At 39.1% G+C, this 17,107-nt stretch overlaps 1 protein-coding gene across 4 annotated transcripts in view; it reads right to left on the bottom strand.

Moving 5' to 3' along the window:
• Positions 1–17,107, bottom strand: part of LOC129010021 (uncharacterized) — a 92,881-nt gene that overhangs the window by 25,862 nt on the left and 49,912 nt on the right. For 2 of the 4 annotated variants that reach the window (XR_008492907.2, XR_010122768.1), the window contains exon 1: positions 6,044–6,176. The exons of 1 other annotated variant lie outside the window; for it this stretch is intronic. The gene's annotated coding sequence lies outside the window, so the exon portion shown is untranslated. Of the gene's footprint in view, positions 1–3,100; positions 3,155–6,043; positions 6,177–17,107 lie in introns of those variants that run through there. One more of the 4 variants, XR_008492908.2, reaches the window with a different exon arrangement.

The raw sequence follows: 17,107 nt of genomic DNA, 5'->3' as shown, positions 1-17,107 counted from the left end.
CATGCCTGGCTAATTTTTTGTATTTTTAGTAGAGACAGGGTTTCACCATGTTATTCAGGATGGTCTCGATCTCCTGACCTCGTAATCTGCCCGCCTCGGCCTCCCAAAGTGCTAGGATTACAGGCGTGAGCCACAGTGCGCAGCCCTTTTTTTTTTTTTTTGAAATGGAGTCTCACTCTGTTACCAGGCTGGAGTGCAGTGGCACAATCTCAGCTCACTGCAGCCTCTGCCTCCTGGGTTCAAGCGATTCTCCTGCCTCAGCCTCCCGAGTAGCTGGGACTACAGGCACGCGCCACCATGCCCAGCTAGTTTTTGTATTTTTTGTGGAGATGGGGTTTCACCATGTTGGCCAGGATGGTCTCGATCTCTTGATCTCGTGCTCTCCCCACCTCGGCCTCCCAAAGTGCTGGGATTACAGACGTGAGCCACCACTCTCAGCCCACCCTGCCATTTCTAAAAGGCACTTTCTTTCAAAAGCCTGGTCCAACCCTGGCAATAAATATTTTCTACATATCATATGTAGTCTCTAAACTAGTTTTCTTGACATTTGATAGTAATAAAAGTAATTGTTTCTTGAGCTTCATCTGTGTATTAAGACACTCTTGTAAGCATATTATATACAATTTACTTTATAAAACAGATATTAGTTTCACCACTTTCTGGATGAGGAAACTGAGGCATAAAGAGGTTAGGTAACTTGCCTAAGTTTCTTTAAACACAGCCAATAATAAAATGAACTGAGATTGGAATTCAGGGAAGCCAGTTCCAGGGTCCATACTTTAAATCTGCAGTAGATCACTTTCATCACTTATGATGCTTCATCTTACTGTACCTCCTAGAACATGTAATGTTGTTTGTGTGCTTCATGTACATCTATTTCATCATGCAGATAAGATCCTAAGATGTTCTTTTTGGAGGAGTGTCTTATTTCTTCAGCCTTACAATGTTTAGAATAGTGCCAGACATATTGTGTGGCCATTTCATACACAATTGCTAAATTGCTTTGAAAGCTGTATTTAAATTCTCCCCCTAGTTTTAGGTAATTGTGTATAGGGGTTTTACCAAGTTAGGATAAAGCAGAGTATTTAAAAAATCTCCAGATTTGTTTACTCAAGAAATAAGTGTACGATTGTGATTATAATAGATGTAATAGGAACTCAGGAGGGGTAGGAGATCCCCACAACATCATCCACCTACTGTCCTTCCTTGCTGTGCTTCCACGTGGATATAACGATGCATTGATGGATATGAATGAAACTGGGCACTGTGTGACTTATTGATTTGAACCAACACTGGTTAATAAAGCATTCATTTAACTCATTCTCTGTTATAGCTCCCTCTACTGAGGGCCATGGCTCTTCTCTGAAGGAGGGCAGGAAGCTTGTTGTCACTGTATGAAGGTGCAACTGAGTTCTTTAGCCAAAGGACAACCCCAATTCAACCTGTGCACAACAACTCTCCTGTGATGATGACTGCCTTCCTCTACTGACATGCCTCCCAATGCTTGGAAGGTTAAATTATTCCCCCATGCCACAATGAGTGAGGTTTTTAGGGGAACATGATGGTATTAACCATCAACCTTAAGAAAATAATAACTTGTTATTACTGAGACCCTCTGCCCTTTATGCAAATAAACCACAGCAGGCTACCATTTAGACATGCTTGTACATGTCTAAATTTACTAAACGTATGTTTAAAAAATGTATGTGGAAAGTTACAATTCTGTTATTTTCCCAAACCTATGTTCAACTCAGAAAGAGTTTGCAAAAAGAAAAATAAAAGGAAAGTCAAAAGAAAAGTAACTGAATATATTAAATTTCTTTATCAAGCCTCCATACTATAAGACTATGTCTTATTAGAACTTTGTTACATTATCTTTTTTATTAATAAGTGCCTTTTGTTCTAATCATTTTAGGTCATAAAAATAATATATGTTCATGGTAGAACTATTGGAAAATCAGAAATATATTTTTAAGTGTTTAATAATTCATGGTCTCTTCACTGGAAGATATTCACTGTTAATATTTTTGTATATTTCTTTTATCTAGATAGATTGATGATAAACAGATCGAAAGATAGAGATGGAACTATTTTTGATATGCACATATACATATAGTTTATTTCCACTGCCTGAGCCTTATCTCATGAACATTTTTCAGATCACTTAAGATTCCTCAATGACCTTTTATAAATGGTTTAGGATGTGTATTTTATAACTATATAGTGTTCTATTTGATGATGTGACAGTGTTAGATATTTTGATGCTTTCACTGAGATGAATGCCAGATTGCTCTTCTAAATCCTGTCCGAGTGAAAGAAGAAAGTACATCATGAACTGCATAAAAAACAGAGGGTGATTTTCTAAAGAAACAGGGGAACTTTCATCTGCCCAATGAAATTCAGAAATTAAAAAATAAAGAAAAAGAAATTCTTTTCTGTAAAAAGCCCCAGAACCTTGATGCTTATCAGAGATTTATCAAAGTGATTCGAGCCTAATGGGGACCTGTTTGTGTCTGAAATCCCTCACCACTGCACAAGGAGAGGAAAGTGACAAGAGGACATATTTCTCAGATTTTCAGCTACTTCATTTTCTTAAGTCAAGCTGCAAATGTCACAAATATAATTTTGCATGCAGTATTTTGACTGTTCATGGTGGTTATCAACTGGTGGGAGGACCAAAGGGAAAGAAAATTGGATATGAAATCAAGGGATGTTTTCTGAATCTTAAAGTTGGCACAGTGATATTATCTCTAGTTTTGCAAACAATTTACGTTTCTTTGTTACTGTGCAAAGTCAACACTTGCTTTGAGATATATTTACTCAAAGAAAAACAGTGTCTAATTTGGTAACCAAAATACCATAAACTGAAAGGAATTAGATTAGTCCTAAAAGGAACTAGACTGGGCTATGTAGCAAGAGAAATAAAGATTTCACTTTAGTATTCTGTACAATGGAGCATAAAAGCCTTTTATAGCATGTAAACGTACATTAAAATAGTATACCTATCAAATTGAAAAGGATTAAAATGTTGCACGTGGGCAAGGATGTAGAGAATTGGAAGCTGTCACTGTTAGAAAAGGACAGAGCAGTTATATAATACCTTCCAAAACCAGCGGTATATGTGTCCTCCAATGGCTCCTAGGTAAGCTTTGACCTATGTGGAGGAAACATGTGAGAGGGCAATGTTGCAACATTATTCGAGATAGAAAGATCTTTTAAACAACCCAAGATTCCATTAACAAGAAAATAGATTGATAAATTTTGGAATAATGATTCAGTGGAATACTATGTAGCAGTGAAAATAATGTGTATCAACATGGATAAACCTCAAAAATTTAATGGTGAATTACCAAAGCAAGATATTAAAAGAAATGCAAAGTATGATACCATTCATATAACATCTAGGGACACAAAACAATACTCAATATTATTTGTTGGTGTCTGTGGAGCATAAATACAGAAACATCACGGGACAATAAATATCAAATTCAAAATGTGTTTACTCCTGGATACAGAGACAGAGAGAAAGAGAAAGAGAGAGAGAGGAAGAGAATTGGCTTGAAAGGTAGTACATAATTAGTGTCAACTTTAACCTTTCATTCCTTGTGAAAAATCTGAAATAACTATGAGAAAATAACTACGAGCAATAACATGTAACAAAGCTGGATGACAAGCATATGGGCACTTATCATTTCATTCTAGATAATTTTCTCTATCCTTGAGCTATTTCATTTAAAACAAACTTTTCAAGGTCACAGAGCTAAGAGATGGCAGAATTTGCATGGTTTTCTTTTAGGAATTCTTGTTTTTTGAACCTATTTAAGGGACTTCCAGCTATTTAAAAGAGAGGAGTCATGTGAGGGCATAGTTGCAGTACGAAGTACTGACTGAGACCTCCCTGGTGCGGAGAAGCCAAAGAGCCTTGGCAAAAGTTCTGGGTTTAACGCAGCCCATCTTGCTGGCTTTCCTTTGAAGATGCTTTGCCCATTGGATCAGCAGTCTTAGCTACTAAAACTTTCCCACAAGTGATCTTATTATCCTCATTCATTAAGGTGGCAAGGAACAAGATTTTCTCTAGCACTCACATGTGCATCGGGGATCTGTCCGGATCTAGCCACAGTCAAGCATCCCCTGGTCTCCTGAGTGTGCCCTGTGAACTGCTCCCCCTCATCTCCACCTTCTTAGGTTCTGCCCATTTTCTAGAGCCAGCCACACCTCTCAACCTCACGGGAGCTTTCCCAGATGCTTCAACCCTATGCAGTCGCTTCCTTTTCAGAACCATTATAGCAGCTCATCTGCCACTTAGCATGTGCTGTCTTTTATTTCAGGTCTTCTTAAAACCTAATAATCAATACACTTTAAAGCTAGGAGCAGTTTTACAGAACACATAATCCAATTTCCTCTTTTTGCTGATGAGAAAATGGAAACCTAGAGATACATGGTAAATAATAGAACCAAGACTAGACTCCACCCCTCCTTTGCCATTATCTGGTACCATTTTACTGTGATATGTGTGTGTCCGGAGAGGATGTCAGGTTCTTTCTGGACAGCAACTTGTCTGAAACTATAGCATGTGCATATTGGATCTTTAATAGCCATATGCACATGGTGACATGGTGCTTCACCAAACCACATAGGGCAGGTGGAAGATAAATAATTTCTGGTGTAGAACAGAGTTTAAAGTTTAAAAAAAATTATTTATGTAGCGGTGGCTTGTGCCTGTAATCCCAGCACTTTGAGAGGCCGTGGCGGGTGGATCACGAGGTCAGGAGTTTGAGACCAGCTTGACCAACATAGGGAAACCCCATCTCTACTGAAAATACAAAAAATGAGCTAGGCGTGGTGACAGGCACCTGTAATCCCAGCCATTGGGAGGCTGAGGCAGGAGAATCCCTTGAAGCCAGGAGGCGGAGGTTGCAGTGAGCTGAGATCGTGCCACTGCACTCCAGCCCGGGCGACAGTGTGAGACTCCGTCTCAAAAAAAAAAAAAGTATTACTGTATTTCAAACTCTTAGGTGTATAAAGTTTCCTTTAAAAAAGGATTAGAAAGCTTCTATTGGTCATATAAGATGTTCAGATGTTTCTATTTTTGTTACCACAAGCAAAACAAAGTTAATCGCTCTTAGTTACCACAAGCAAAACAAAGTTAATCGCTCTTAACTTTGTTCCCTTAATTCACTGCTAAGGGTGAGCTCAGGGAGGATTTATATGGACCAGTTCTGACCATTGTAGGTTAAAGACATTTCTTTGAATTTCAGCTGAGGAAGATTCTCCCATGAAGCCCTTTTACCAGTTAAGTTGAAGAAGCTTAACTTTGTAGATATTGTTTTTAGTTTCATTTCAGAAAAAAAGAACATTAGGAAGTCAATTTAATAAGCAAAATTATTTACATGATTTAACTTAATTTGGCAATATGGATGGGAAAATATAGAACAAAACAAAAGCAAATGTAAGAATACATACTTGGAACCGAACCAGTAGTGTTAGCAGTAATTATGCAATTAGTAGTTTTAATTACAATGAAAAAATCACCCTAAATTATCCAAGACCTATGATATGTGACATGGCACTCATCACCTTGAACAACTTCTCTGAATTCATTTTAAAACTGAGTACAGCGCCCATGGCATTTTCTTCCCAACTCATCCACCTGTGACCATGTTAAAATGAAATTCCCTAGAATAGTTCAATCAAAGCTTACTGTAAACACTCTCACAACTTAATCAATGTTCTACATGTTCTTTTCAAGGTTATTCTGAGATCTCAGGAAGGGTTTGTGAGCTTCCTGAAATAGAAGAAGTCTCAGAGGAATTCATCCCCCTGAGCTCAGTGGAGACATTCCAGCCATGCGGGTCTCCTTCCTCCTCTCCACCCCAGCCTTCCTCCTTCTTCTTCCTCCCTCACAGCAGAGATATGACAAACACCACCCACTTACAGTCATTTCTCCTAATTCCACCCACAGGAGCTAAAAACCTAAAGAAAACACATTTATTTGTTTAAAAATGTAATTTACAGACAGCGTTTTCATGAAAAATGTTCTCACCCTCGTTGTGCTAGTTCGCTGTATCTTTTTCTTCCAGACTTATTCCTTCCCAAGTGACTACAGCTTTTGCTGGCATTTCTCTCAAAGTGTACTTGAGATCTCTTTAAGAGTCAGAAAAGCTACCTGAAATTGCAGGCAGCTTCCTGTTGGGCTCACGTTTTGCAGAATCCACGCTTGGTGTGCAGGAGGTGGGCAAGGTGTTTGAAAAAACAGGAAGCACCTGTGAATGTGTGACTTTATTTCTGGAAGCAGAAGGCTCCTTCTGAGACGGCTCTAGATGCTTCCTGCTGTTCCACCTATGAGAATTTTGCAAGGCCTTTCAGTACTTTGGGGCTATGAACAGGCTTCCGAATGGCAGGATTATTTGGAAAATCTGGGACATGGTGGAGATTCACAGCTTTTCTATTTTTTTCATGCAACTTTCTTTTTTTGTTGGGGGATATTGGTTGATATGCATGGAAATGAAGGTAGACTTTTAATTGCAAAGGGGAAGCTAAAACCAAATGAGAATTAGAGATGTATGTAGCTTTATAGGTGATTTTGCTTTCATAAGAACATGTTTTTACTCATTGATTCCTTTACTCAGTAAACAGTATTGAGTGCAAGGCACTGAGATACTCCCTAGGAATCCACCAGGGACAAAACAGTGGTTGTGTGAAGTTTCAGTCCCCTGTTTCAGTCCCAAAATCACCTACAAGAAAGTGTTGTATTTCAAATTTGCATCTTTATATTTGCACGTGTCTGTATGATTTAGTGATGTGTTTAATTGAAATGCTACTGAAATAAGTCTCCTCTGTATGAGGTACTCTAAACTACTGTTGGTGGCTGGCTATTCCAGCTTGGGCAGCCCCTGCCTGCCTTTTCAGGTCATGCATTTGGTGACATTAGTGGCTAATTAGGTTAATCATGTTCCTTGACTGGAGAGACCACAGCTAATTGCTATCCTGCAAATACACTCCCGGCTGTAGATAAACTGGACTGCAGCATGTGTCTGGATTATTAAAGACCTATTCCCAGTCTTTGAGGAAAAAGTTTCAACAGCTTCTGTTCTACAGTTTTCAGTAGCTTTATTTTCATATCTGAGCAAAATCTGGCACAGAGTAAAGAATACAGCTCCCTCCCTCTTTTATATGTGTGTGGCCTCAACAAGCCACGTCGTGGCCAGTTTGAAAATCTCCAAGTAAACAGTGCTGGTTTGTTGGTAGACTACGCTGGAGAAAATACAGAGGGACTGGGGAGGAAGAAACCTGGGTCTAAAGTTTAGCTCTGCCACTTACTAGCTATGTGAATTTGGGCAAGTCATTTAGCATTTCTCCAAGACCACCTTTTTTGCATGTGAATGGAAATAATTCTCATACTTACCCAAGCAAGTATCATGAGAACAAATTATATAAAGTTTATAGAACATTATATAATATATATCCCCAGGTTCTAGAGATGGATTAGGGTTTCAGCCAAGAGGCAAGGGTTTGATCTTGGAAAGGTCACCCTGGCCCTCTGTGCCCAAGTCACCTCTAGCATAATGATTGAACATGTCATGTATTGGGCTCCTACACATTTACTGAGCACCCATATATGGTAGTCACTGAGCCAGAGACTATTGACACAGACAGAAGTGTCGGGTTCCTGTCCTCAACACAAATGAGGTTCCTCTATTTTATATCCGTTATTGGAAAAGGAGAGGGAAGGTTTTCTAAGGTTAGAATGAAATTCTAAAGTAATTAACTGACTGCCAATCATTGTTAAAGGGCACTTTCCATATTGTGTTATCAAGAGCACTGGCAGACACGGGCAGACCAAGGGCCTTGACTGGCTCTTCCACTTCTTAGATGGGTGACTTTGGACAAGATACTTCGTTTTGCTAAATCTCAGTGTTTTTTGCAAAATGTGGGCAATAGGAGCATGTTCCTCACAGGGTTCTTGAGAAAATTAATTGAATTAATAGGAGAGAAAGAGAAAGAGGGAAAGAGAGAGAGAGAGATTTTCTGTCTCCAACATATGCAAATTCTGTTTGCGTATGTTGATACATTAGTCTGTTTTCCCACTGCTATAAACACCCAAGACTGGGTAATTTAGAAGGAAAGAGGTTTAATTGACTCACAGTTCCACATGGCTGGGGAGGACTCAGTAAATCTACAATAATGGTGGAAGGAGAAGGGGAGGCAAGCACCTTCTTCACAAGGCAGCAGGAAAGAGAGAGAGAGATTGAAGGGGGAAGAGTCCCTTATAAAACCATCAGATCTTGTGAGAACTCACTCACTGTCAGGAGAACAGCACGGGGAAACCGCCCTCATGATCCAATCATCTCCCACTAAGTCCCTCCCCCAACATGTGTCAGTCACTATATTAGGCATTGGAGATACAAAGACAAAAGAAAATTCTGGACTTCAGTTGAATTAGAAAGGAAAGCACAAATAAGCAAATTGATTAGTACACGATGACTGTTATAAGGAAAGCCTGGAAAAGGTCTCAAGAACAAGAGGAGAAATTTTACTATTCTACCTGGAGGAGGTAAAGTGTTAAGAATTTATGATTAAAGGTGTTCCTAAAGGTGGACCTCAGAGGCCAAAAAAGAAAAAAAAAAGGGTAATCAAGCTGTCCCCTTATTTATTATCCCACGGAAAACACTGACCAAACAGGAGGGATTTCAGGACATCATTTCCTAATCAATGACATCTGGGATTTTCTCAAGTTCTGTAAAAGCAGCAGTAACTCAACAACAGACAAGTGGTTGAGATGAAACAGGCATGCTTGGGTTTGACAACCTCATGCTTTATAAACTATGAGCTGAACTATTTTTCTGATTTCTCTTGGTTTCAGGTTTCTCACATATAAAGTGAAGATAGTGGTGCCAGCCTTTCAAGTTATTGTGGGATCGAAGATAATACGCCTGACACACAGTAGGCACCCAGTGTGTGTTAATGAATACTTCATCTGTAAGATAAAAGTTGTCCTGTCAGAGAATATAAATGGTTTTCTAAAATTTGTGTTTTATTAGTTTTTTAAAATTTGTTTTGCTTGTAAAGACAAATCTCTCACCAATGCATGTGATTTCACCTCCTCTTATCTCCTCTGGACTCTACTATGCAAACATTTCCTTTTGTTTTATTTTCAACCAGGCTTATGACTAGTAGGTACTAGCACAGTGATCCTGCCTTTACTTCCCCTCTGCCATCTCATTCCCTTCACACTTCAAAATTAGTTGGGGGTTGTTAGGGGCTGAATTGTGTCCCACCTCCTGCCCTGCAAATTTATATGCTAAAGTCTGTGTTGGTCAGGGTTCTCCAGAGAAATAGAAACAATAAGATATAGATTAAAATATAGATATATAAAAACAGCTTTATTATGAGGGCTTGGCTTGCGTGATTATGAAGGATAAGAAATCCCACCATCTGCCATCTGCAAGCTGGAGGCCCAGAAAGCTAATGGTATAGTTCCAATTCAAGCCTACAGGCCAGAGAACCAGGACAGCCAATGGTGTAAGTCCCAATTTGAGTTTGAAGGCCCAAAAACTAGGAGCACTGATGTCCAAGGGCAGGAGAAGATGGATGTCCCAGTGGATTGGATGCCCAACCACACTTGGGAGAGTGGTTCTTCTTTGCTCAGTTTATGAATTCAAATGTTAATCTCTTCCAAAAATACCATCATGAACACAACCAGAAATAAATTTTCCAGCTACCTGGGCATCCCTTAGCTCAGCCAAGTTGACACATAAAATTAGCCATCACAAGTTTTTAACACCTGTGCCTCTGAATGTCACCTTATTTGGAAATAGGGTCATCGGTTATGTAATTATATTAAGGTCATACTGGAGTATGGAGGACTCCTAATCCAATATGACTGGTGTCCTTACATAAAGGGGTAATGAGGATGCAGACACACACGCAGGAAGAATGCCATGGAAAGATAAAGGCAGTGACTGGAGCGATGTGTCTATAAGCCAAAGAATGTCAAGCTGGGCCAGGCCAAGGTAGTTCATGCCTGTAATCCCAGAACTTTGGGAGGCTGAGGCAGGAGGATCGCTTCCACCCATGAGTTTAAGACCAGTGAAGGGAATATAGTGAGATATCATCTGTAAAAAAATTTAAAAATTAGCCAAGCATGGTGGTGCACACCTGTAGTTCCAGCTACTCAGGAGGCTGAAGTGGGAGGATCGCTTGAACCCAGAAGGCAGGGGTTGCAGTGAGCCAAGATCATGCCACTGCACTCCTACTTGGGTGACAGAGAGAGATCCTGTCTCAAAAGAAAAAGAAAAAAAGAATGACAAGATGGTCAGCAAATTATCAGAAGCTAGGAGCAAGGCATGGAACAGATTCTTATAGCCCTTAGAAGGAATGAAACCTGTTGACACCTTGATTTCAGATATCTGGATTCTGGAACTGTGAGAGGGTACATTTCTGTTGCTTGTGCCGCCAAGTTTGTGGCACTTAGTTATGGCAGCCCTAGAAACTAATACAGGGCTCCGACAGAAGCTGGATGCATGGGGATCAGGGTCTTGAAAGACTAGTAATACTCAGGCATTGAGTTAGATCAATTAGGGGACCCAATTCTCCATCCCTCCCTGTATCCATACTTTTTGCCATGTAACTGTGCCACTCCTCCCACTCGAGGTAGTAACTTTCTCTGCCCCTTGACTTAGTGACTTGCTTTGGACCATGAAATGTGAGCAGACATGACATGGCATTGGTCCTGAGCCTAGTGATAAAGGCAGTGATTAGAGTGAAATATCTATAAGCCAAAGAATGCCAAGCTGGGCCAGGCCGTGGTAGCTCATTCCTGTAATCCCAGCACTTTGGGAGGCCAAGGTGGGAAGATCGCTTGAGCCCATGAATTCAAGACCAACAAAGGCAATATAATGAGACATTGTCTCTACAAAAAAAATTAACTATTAGCTAAGTATGGTGGCACATGCCACCTTGAGAGGCTTTGTTTTTTCCTACTTTTCCTATTGCCATAGTCAACAGAAGACAGTGCTCCATTTTGCCTATTGGTCTTAGGAAGAGCATGAGGATCTCCTGGAGCGGAGTCACCTCAGCAAAGGTGTCTCCATTAACTTTCAAGTTTATGAAAAATAAATATTTACTTTTTAAAACCATTGAGATTTTGAGGTTTGTAATGCAGCAATCATTGACTAATTCAGCTACTTTCATTTTCTTAGTTTCTTCTAGTCTAGTTTTGCCTGTTGAATATTATATTTTATTATTAATTTTATTTCATGTTTACCAAGAGGGCATTATAAACTATTAATTATTAAAAGACGGCATTGGGTCAGATAGAGGTAAGAACTAATGTACTGAATGATCTCTTACAGTTTCTGCCAATATCTATATATCTTGGGCTCTTAAATGTTGAATGCAATAAGAGCTTTAGCATCTTGAATTTTCAGTGTGGAAAGAAAGTTGGTTATTTGAAAAATTTTTGTAAAATACCCAAATGTGAGCTCAGTTGTGCTATTTAACTTCTCTAAACCTCAGTTTCCTCATTTATAACATGAAAATAATAATATTGACTTATAAAGATTCCTGTGGGTATAAAAATTTATTATCATGTTAAGTGAGAATGATAGTAGATAAGCTGGGTCCAGTTTTCAAAGATGTCTTCAGGCTGTAATGGCAAGAAAGCTAATAAGATCAGTGGTGGAGACAAAGCTATGTGTCTCCCATAGTATTTCCTCTTTCTGGAAATTCATGGAAATCTACTGTTTTAGCTAATGAAATATGTAACCCAGAGTTGGCCTTTAAAATCAGAGCGACCCTCCAGTCCTCACTTCCACAGCTCCAAGTGACCCTTGGAGCCATGGGGACCTAATGGCTTGGCTATGAGATGGAGAATGGTCTTCAGACTCTCATCCAACGGAGGGGTGAGCAAATAAACTTTTACTATGGTTGAGTTTTGGGGGTTTGTTTATTGGGGCAATGTTTTAGTCCCTTTGTACTGCTATAAAGGAATACCTGAGGCTGGGTAACTTATAAAGAAAAGAGGTTTGCTTGGCTCACAGTTCTGCAGGTTGTGCAAGAAGCATGGCACCAGCATCTGCTTTCTGGTAAAGGCTTCAGGCTGCTTCCACTTATGGCAGAAGGTGAAGGGGAGCCAGGGTGTGCAGAGGTCACATGGTGAGAGAACAAGAGAGAGATGGAAGGTGTCAGGCTCTTTTTAAAAACCAGCTCTCGGAGAACCCTCTTGGGAACTAATAGAACAAGAACTCACTCATTAACAGGAGGAAGGCACAAAGTCATTCGGGAGAGATCTGCCCCATGGCCCAAACACCTCTCATTAGGCTCCACCTCCAACATTAGAGATCAAATTTCAACATGAGGTTTGAAGAGCCAAATATCCAAACTATAGCAGGCAACACACATGGCTTTCTCTAACCAATACAAGATCTTAGACCATAATCATGGAAGACAGTTTCTGGTTAAGGGAAATGATAAGTCCCTTCTACACTAAGCATTTAGATTACTGGTTTGCTTCTAAGATCCACACCTTAAGAGAGACAATTTTGTTGAAGAAGAAAAAAAACAGTATGATGAAGGAAGGAAAGATCTGCAAATCGTGATATTATAAGAAAATATTGAAAACTATAACGCTCCACAAATATCCTGGAGAAAAAAAATATTCGTGGAGCAATATAGTTGTCTTTAAATGGTTGAAGTTTGGGGTAGAAATTTTTTTCTATGTGGTTGCAGGTGTCAGCATTTAAGAAAATGAGCTAAATAGAGTAGGATTGATTTTAGTTTGACATACAGGGGAAATTCCATTCTCTCTCTGAAAATAGCAAGGACTACTTCTTGAGAGGATATATACCTTATTACTGGATGTGCCAAGTAATATCTTGAGAGCCACTTATAGGGGATGTTATAAGAGGAATTTATATATTAGATAAAAGGTTGAATTAAGCGGCTTCTAAGTTTCCTTCAGCCTCAAGGAATATGTTCTTAAGAACTATCACCTTGGATATTTCAGTTTTTAAAATTATACTTTTGCATACTTCAATTTGTTTAAATCAAGGCACACTTGTAATACAGGGCAATATGTATATACACTTGTTCACAGCAGGATCAATTTGGATTCAGGCTGATATGGTGCTCCTCTTCTGCAATCTAATTCAAATATGGACAGCGGTGAGCTGACAATGGAGCACCATGTGGAGTTTCAGCTCCTCTTGGGGAATGGAGGACATGCAACCAAACAGGTGGCTTCAATTAAGAGAGCAGCTGCTGCCAGGAAAAACCAGAGGGAAATCATCAAACCACCAAGGAAGCAATGACAGGTAGATGGGGTCAGTCCTGGAGACCCCTGGAGCATCGCCAGAGAACACAGCCCCACTAGGCCAGCACAACCAAGATTAATTGAAAAGAAAGGCAGTAAAGCATTGCGTTCTGTGGGTATATCTGTTGGTGATAAAGCTGACTTCCCTTTCAAAGCTGCCATGCAAAGTTAAAAAAAAGAAAAAGAGAAAAAAGAAAAATAGAGAGCATGAGACTGCTATTTAATGAGATGACATCAGAGATGTGCTTGAGATAATGACTTCCAAATTGTGAATGAGTCTGTAAAACCCTGAGCACAGCCCATCTGACTATGCTTAGAGTGTTCTCCGTGTACTTTGGAGCTTTCCTGCCCCCATGCCTGCTGGAATAGAAGGCTGATTCATTCGTTCGATTTATCCTTGAATACCGCCTCCCTATCTTTTCAGAGTGCAACAACAAAGGGCATGTTCTCCAAAAGCAAGGCCAGGAACAAACTCTTTTAAAAGCATTGAGAGTTTATTTTAATGGGAATGGAATGGTCAAGGAGAAAGACAAATGGGAACATATCTTTGGTTGGCAGCTGCTTTAATTTATTTTATATTAATGCAATACCCTTCAAAGTCTCTGATCCCAGAAGCATTTCCAAGAATCATTTTTAATTAGGGCAGATTCTACACAACCAAAGCATATGAGAAGGTGATACACTTAGGAGCTAATTCAGGCAACTCTCCCTGTCTCCTCTGAAGAATAAGAATTCAATAATTAAGAAGCCATGACTTGTCAAAAATGGTAGTCTAGATAAGTATCTTCTCTATTATTTTGATTAATATTTTAAAATGTCTGTGGAAACTGTGAGTAAAAGGCCTAGTCATCGTCCAAGTCAGATGACTCCTGACTTACTCAGAGCTGTAATTAAACCCCCTGCTGCTGCAGAGGTGACATGGGAAAGCTCTGCCACTGCTTGGTTAGCATCACCACAAAACCACGATGATCACTCTCACGTTCCCAAAAGGTCTCAAAGAAGATATCTCCATTCCTGTCACATTTTTGTTTCATGGAATTCAGATGTTCAGGAAAATACCTTTGTAAAACTTGATTGGCAAGCACAGACATTTTGGTTCTAGGGTACAAGAATTTCTGATCACTTGTATTGGGATCAATAGAAGAAGTAGAAAATGAGGACTGATAGCAAAAAATGTAAAAAAGCAAGAAAGTTGTTGAGGAGAATCAGAGTTTTATTGGGAGGTTTAAGAAGACAAAAATAAACTACTGTAAACTAAAAAATAAACTGAGTTGTCTATACCTTCTAGGAGGGTAGAGGGAACACGAACTTTGATCTACAAGATATAGCCAAAATTAGAGGGACGTCCCTCTCTGCAGACCTTACGCAGCTCACAAATCCTAAAATATTTACTATCTGAACTTTTACAGAAAAATTTGGTTGATCCTTAATCCAGAAATAACCACCATTATTTTGGTGCCTCTTCTTTCCAATCTCTATTGAGCACTTGTGCAAATTTTTAAGAAAACAAAGTCTGTGATACTGCTGTTTATAGTTTTTATTGATATATAATATTTGTGCATATTTATTAAAAATGTGATATTTTGTTAAATGTATGGAATATGTAATGATTAAGTCAGGCTATTTAGAATATCTACCACCTTCTTTATCATTTCCATGTGTTGGAAACATTTCAAGTCTTCTCTTCTAGCTATTTTGAAATATGCAATACATGATTGTTAACTACAGTCACCCTACTCTGTTATTGAACATTAGAACTCATTCCTTCTATCTAACTGTGTGTTTGTGCCATTAGCCAGCCTCTCTTCATTCCTCCACCTCCACATACACACTTCCCAACCTCTGGTATGTATCATTCTGTTCTCTACCTCCCTGAGATAAACTTGTTTTTAGCTACCACATGTGAATGAGAGCCTATAACATTTGTCTTTCTGTGCCTGGCTTATTTCACTGAACATATTGTCCTGCACTACCATCCATGTTGCTGCAAGTGACATGATTTCATTCTTTTTATGGCTGAATAGTATTCCATCGTATATATAATAGCACATTTTCTTTTCTTTATCCATTCATCTCTTGATGGACAATTTAGTTGATTCCATATCTTTGCTATTCTGTATAGTGCTGCAATAAACATAGGGGTGCAGGTGTCTCTTTGATATACAGATTTCCTTTTATTGGGGGTGTGAATAGTCAGCAGTGGGATTGCTGGATTGTATGGTAGCTCTATTTTTAGTTCTTTTTAGTTCTTTGAGAAATCTCTGTAATGTTTTCCATGGTGGCTGCACTAGTTTACATTCCAACCAACATTGTTCTATATAGTTTTGTATCTTGTGTTTTTTTCCACTTTAATATTACATCATGAGCATTTTCCCAAGTCGTTAAATTTTTAAAAAATGAAAGTCCATTTTAATTGTACAAGCCAAATGTAAACAACTACATTTATGGGACAGTGCCCTTAGTAGTTAGTCCTATTTCCCCATGAGTTCAATATTTTAATCTGTTTATCTTTTAAAAGTTATTTTTAATTGTGTTAAAATACACATAACAAAATATACCTAAATAAAATGCCTAAAATATTAGGCATTTTTAAGTGTACAGTTCAATGACGTTAAGTACATTCACATTGTCGTGCAATCATCTCCACCATCCTTCTTTAGAACTCTTCTTTGTTTCTTTTTTTTTTCTATTTAACTTTTATTTTAAGTTCAAGGGTACATGTGCAGGGTTGTTATATAGGTAAACTTGTGTCATGGGGATTTGTTGTACAGATTATTTCATTACTCAGGTACTAAGCCTAGCACCCCTAGTTATTTTTCCTGATCCTCTCCGTCCTCCAATCCTCCACCCTCTGGTAGGCCCCAGTGTGTATTATTTCGTTCTACGTGTCCATGTGTTCTCATCATTTAGCTCCCACTTATAAGTGAGTACATGCAGTATTTGGTTTCCTGTTCCTATGTCAGTTTGCTAAGGATAATGACCTCCAGCTCCATCCATGTAGAACTCCTTTTATCTTGAAAAAAATGAAACTTTGTACCCATCGAACAATAACTCCCCATTCTACCCTTTCCACTAAAAACATAATTTTGAATCGTTATTGTATTAGTCCATTCTCACGCTGCTATGAAGAACTGCCCGAGACTGGGTAACTTATAAAGGAAAGAAGTTTAATGGACTCAGAGTTCTGCATTGCTGGGGAGGCCTAAGGCAACCTACAATCATGGTGGAGGGCAAAGGAAAAGCAGGCACCTTCTTCACAAGGCAGCAGGAGGAAGTGCAGAGTGAAGGGGAAGAGCCCCTTACAAACCCATCAGATCTCCTGAGAACTCACTCACTATCCTGAGAATAGTATGAGGGAAACCACCTCATAATCCAATTACCTTCACCTGGTCCTGCCCTTGACACATGGAGATTATGGGGATTACAATTCAAGGTGAGATTTGGGTGGGGACACAGAGCCAAACCGTATCAGTTACATAGTGTTTATTTTGGTTTTATGTTTCCCAGCTCTTTTCATTTGGTGCTTTTCTATCGATATTAGAAATAAGTTATTTTTTGAGTCCTGCTATTTGGAGTAATGAAGAGACAGTAACAAAAGTCTTATAGAAGAACTGTCAAGAGTGGTTATGGTGGCAAGTTTTGAAAATTTATATTTTTACTATGAGATCTTATATAATGTAACTAAAAGGTGGTTTGGGGTTTAATAGAAAGTTTCGGGATAGTCCCGGAAATGAATTGCGTGGAGTGAGGGTGACACCAGGGAGCTTGAGTGTCCCTCTGTCTAGACTCAACCTG

Source organism: Pongo pygmaeus, chromosome 10 (genome assembly GCF_028885625.2).
Source record: "Pongo pygmaeus isolate AG05252 chromosome 10, NHGRI_mPonPyg2-v2.0_pri, whole genome shotgun sequence".
Taxonomy (NCBI): Eukaryota; Metazoa; Chordata; class Mammalia; order Primates; family Hominidae; genus Pongo; species Pongo pygmaeus.
Note: the sequence above shows the minus strand (reverse complement) of the source record. Positions and strands in the feature narration are given on the sequence as shown.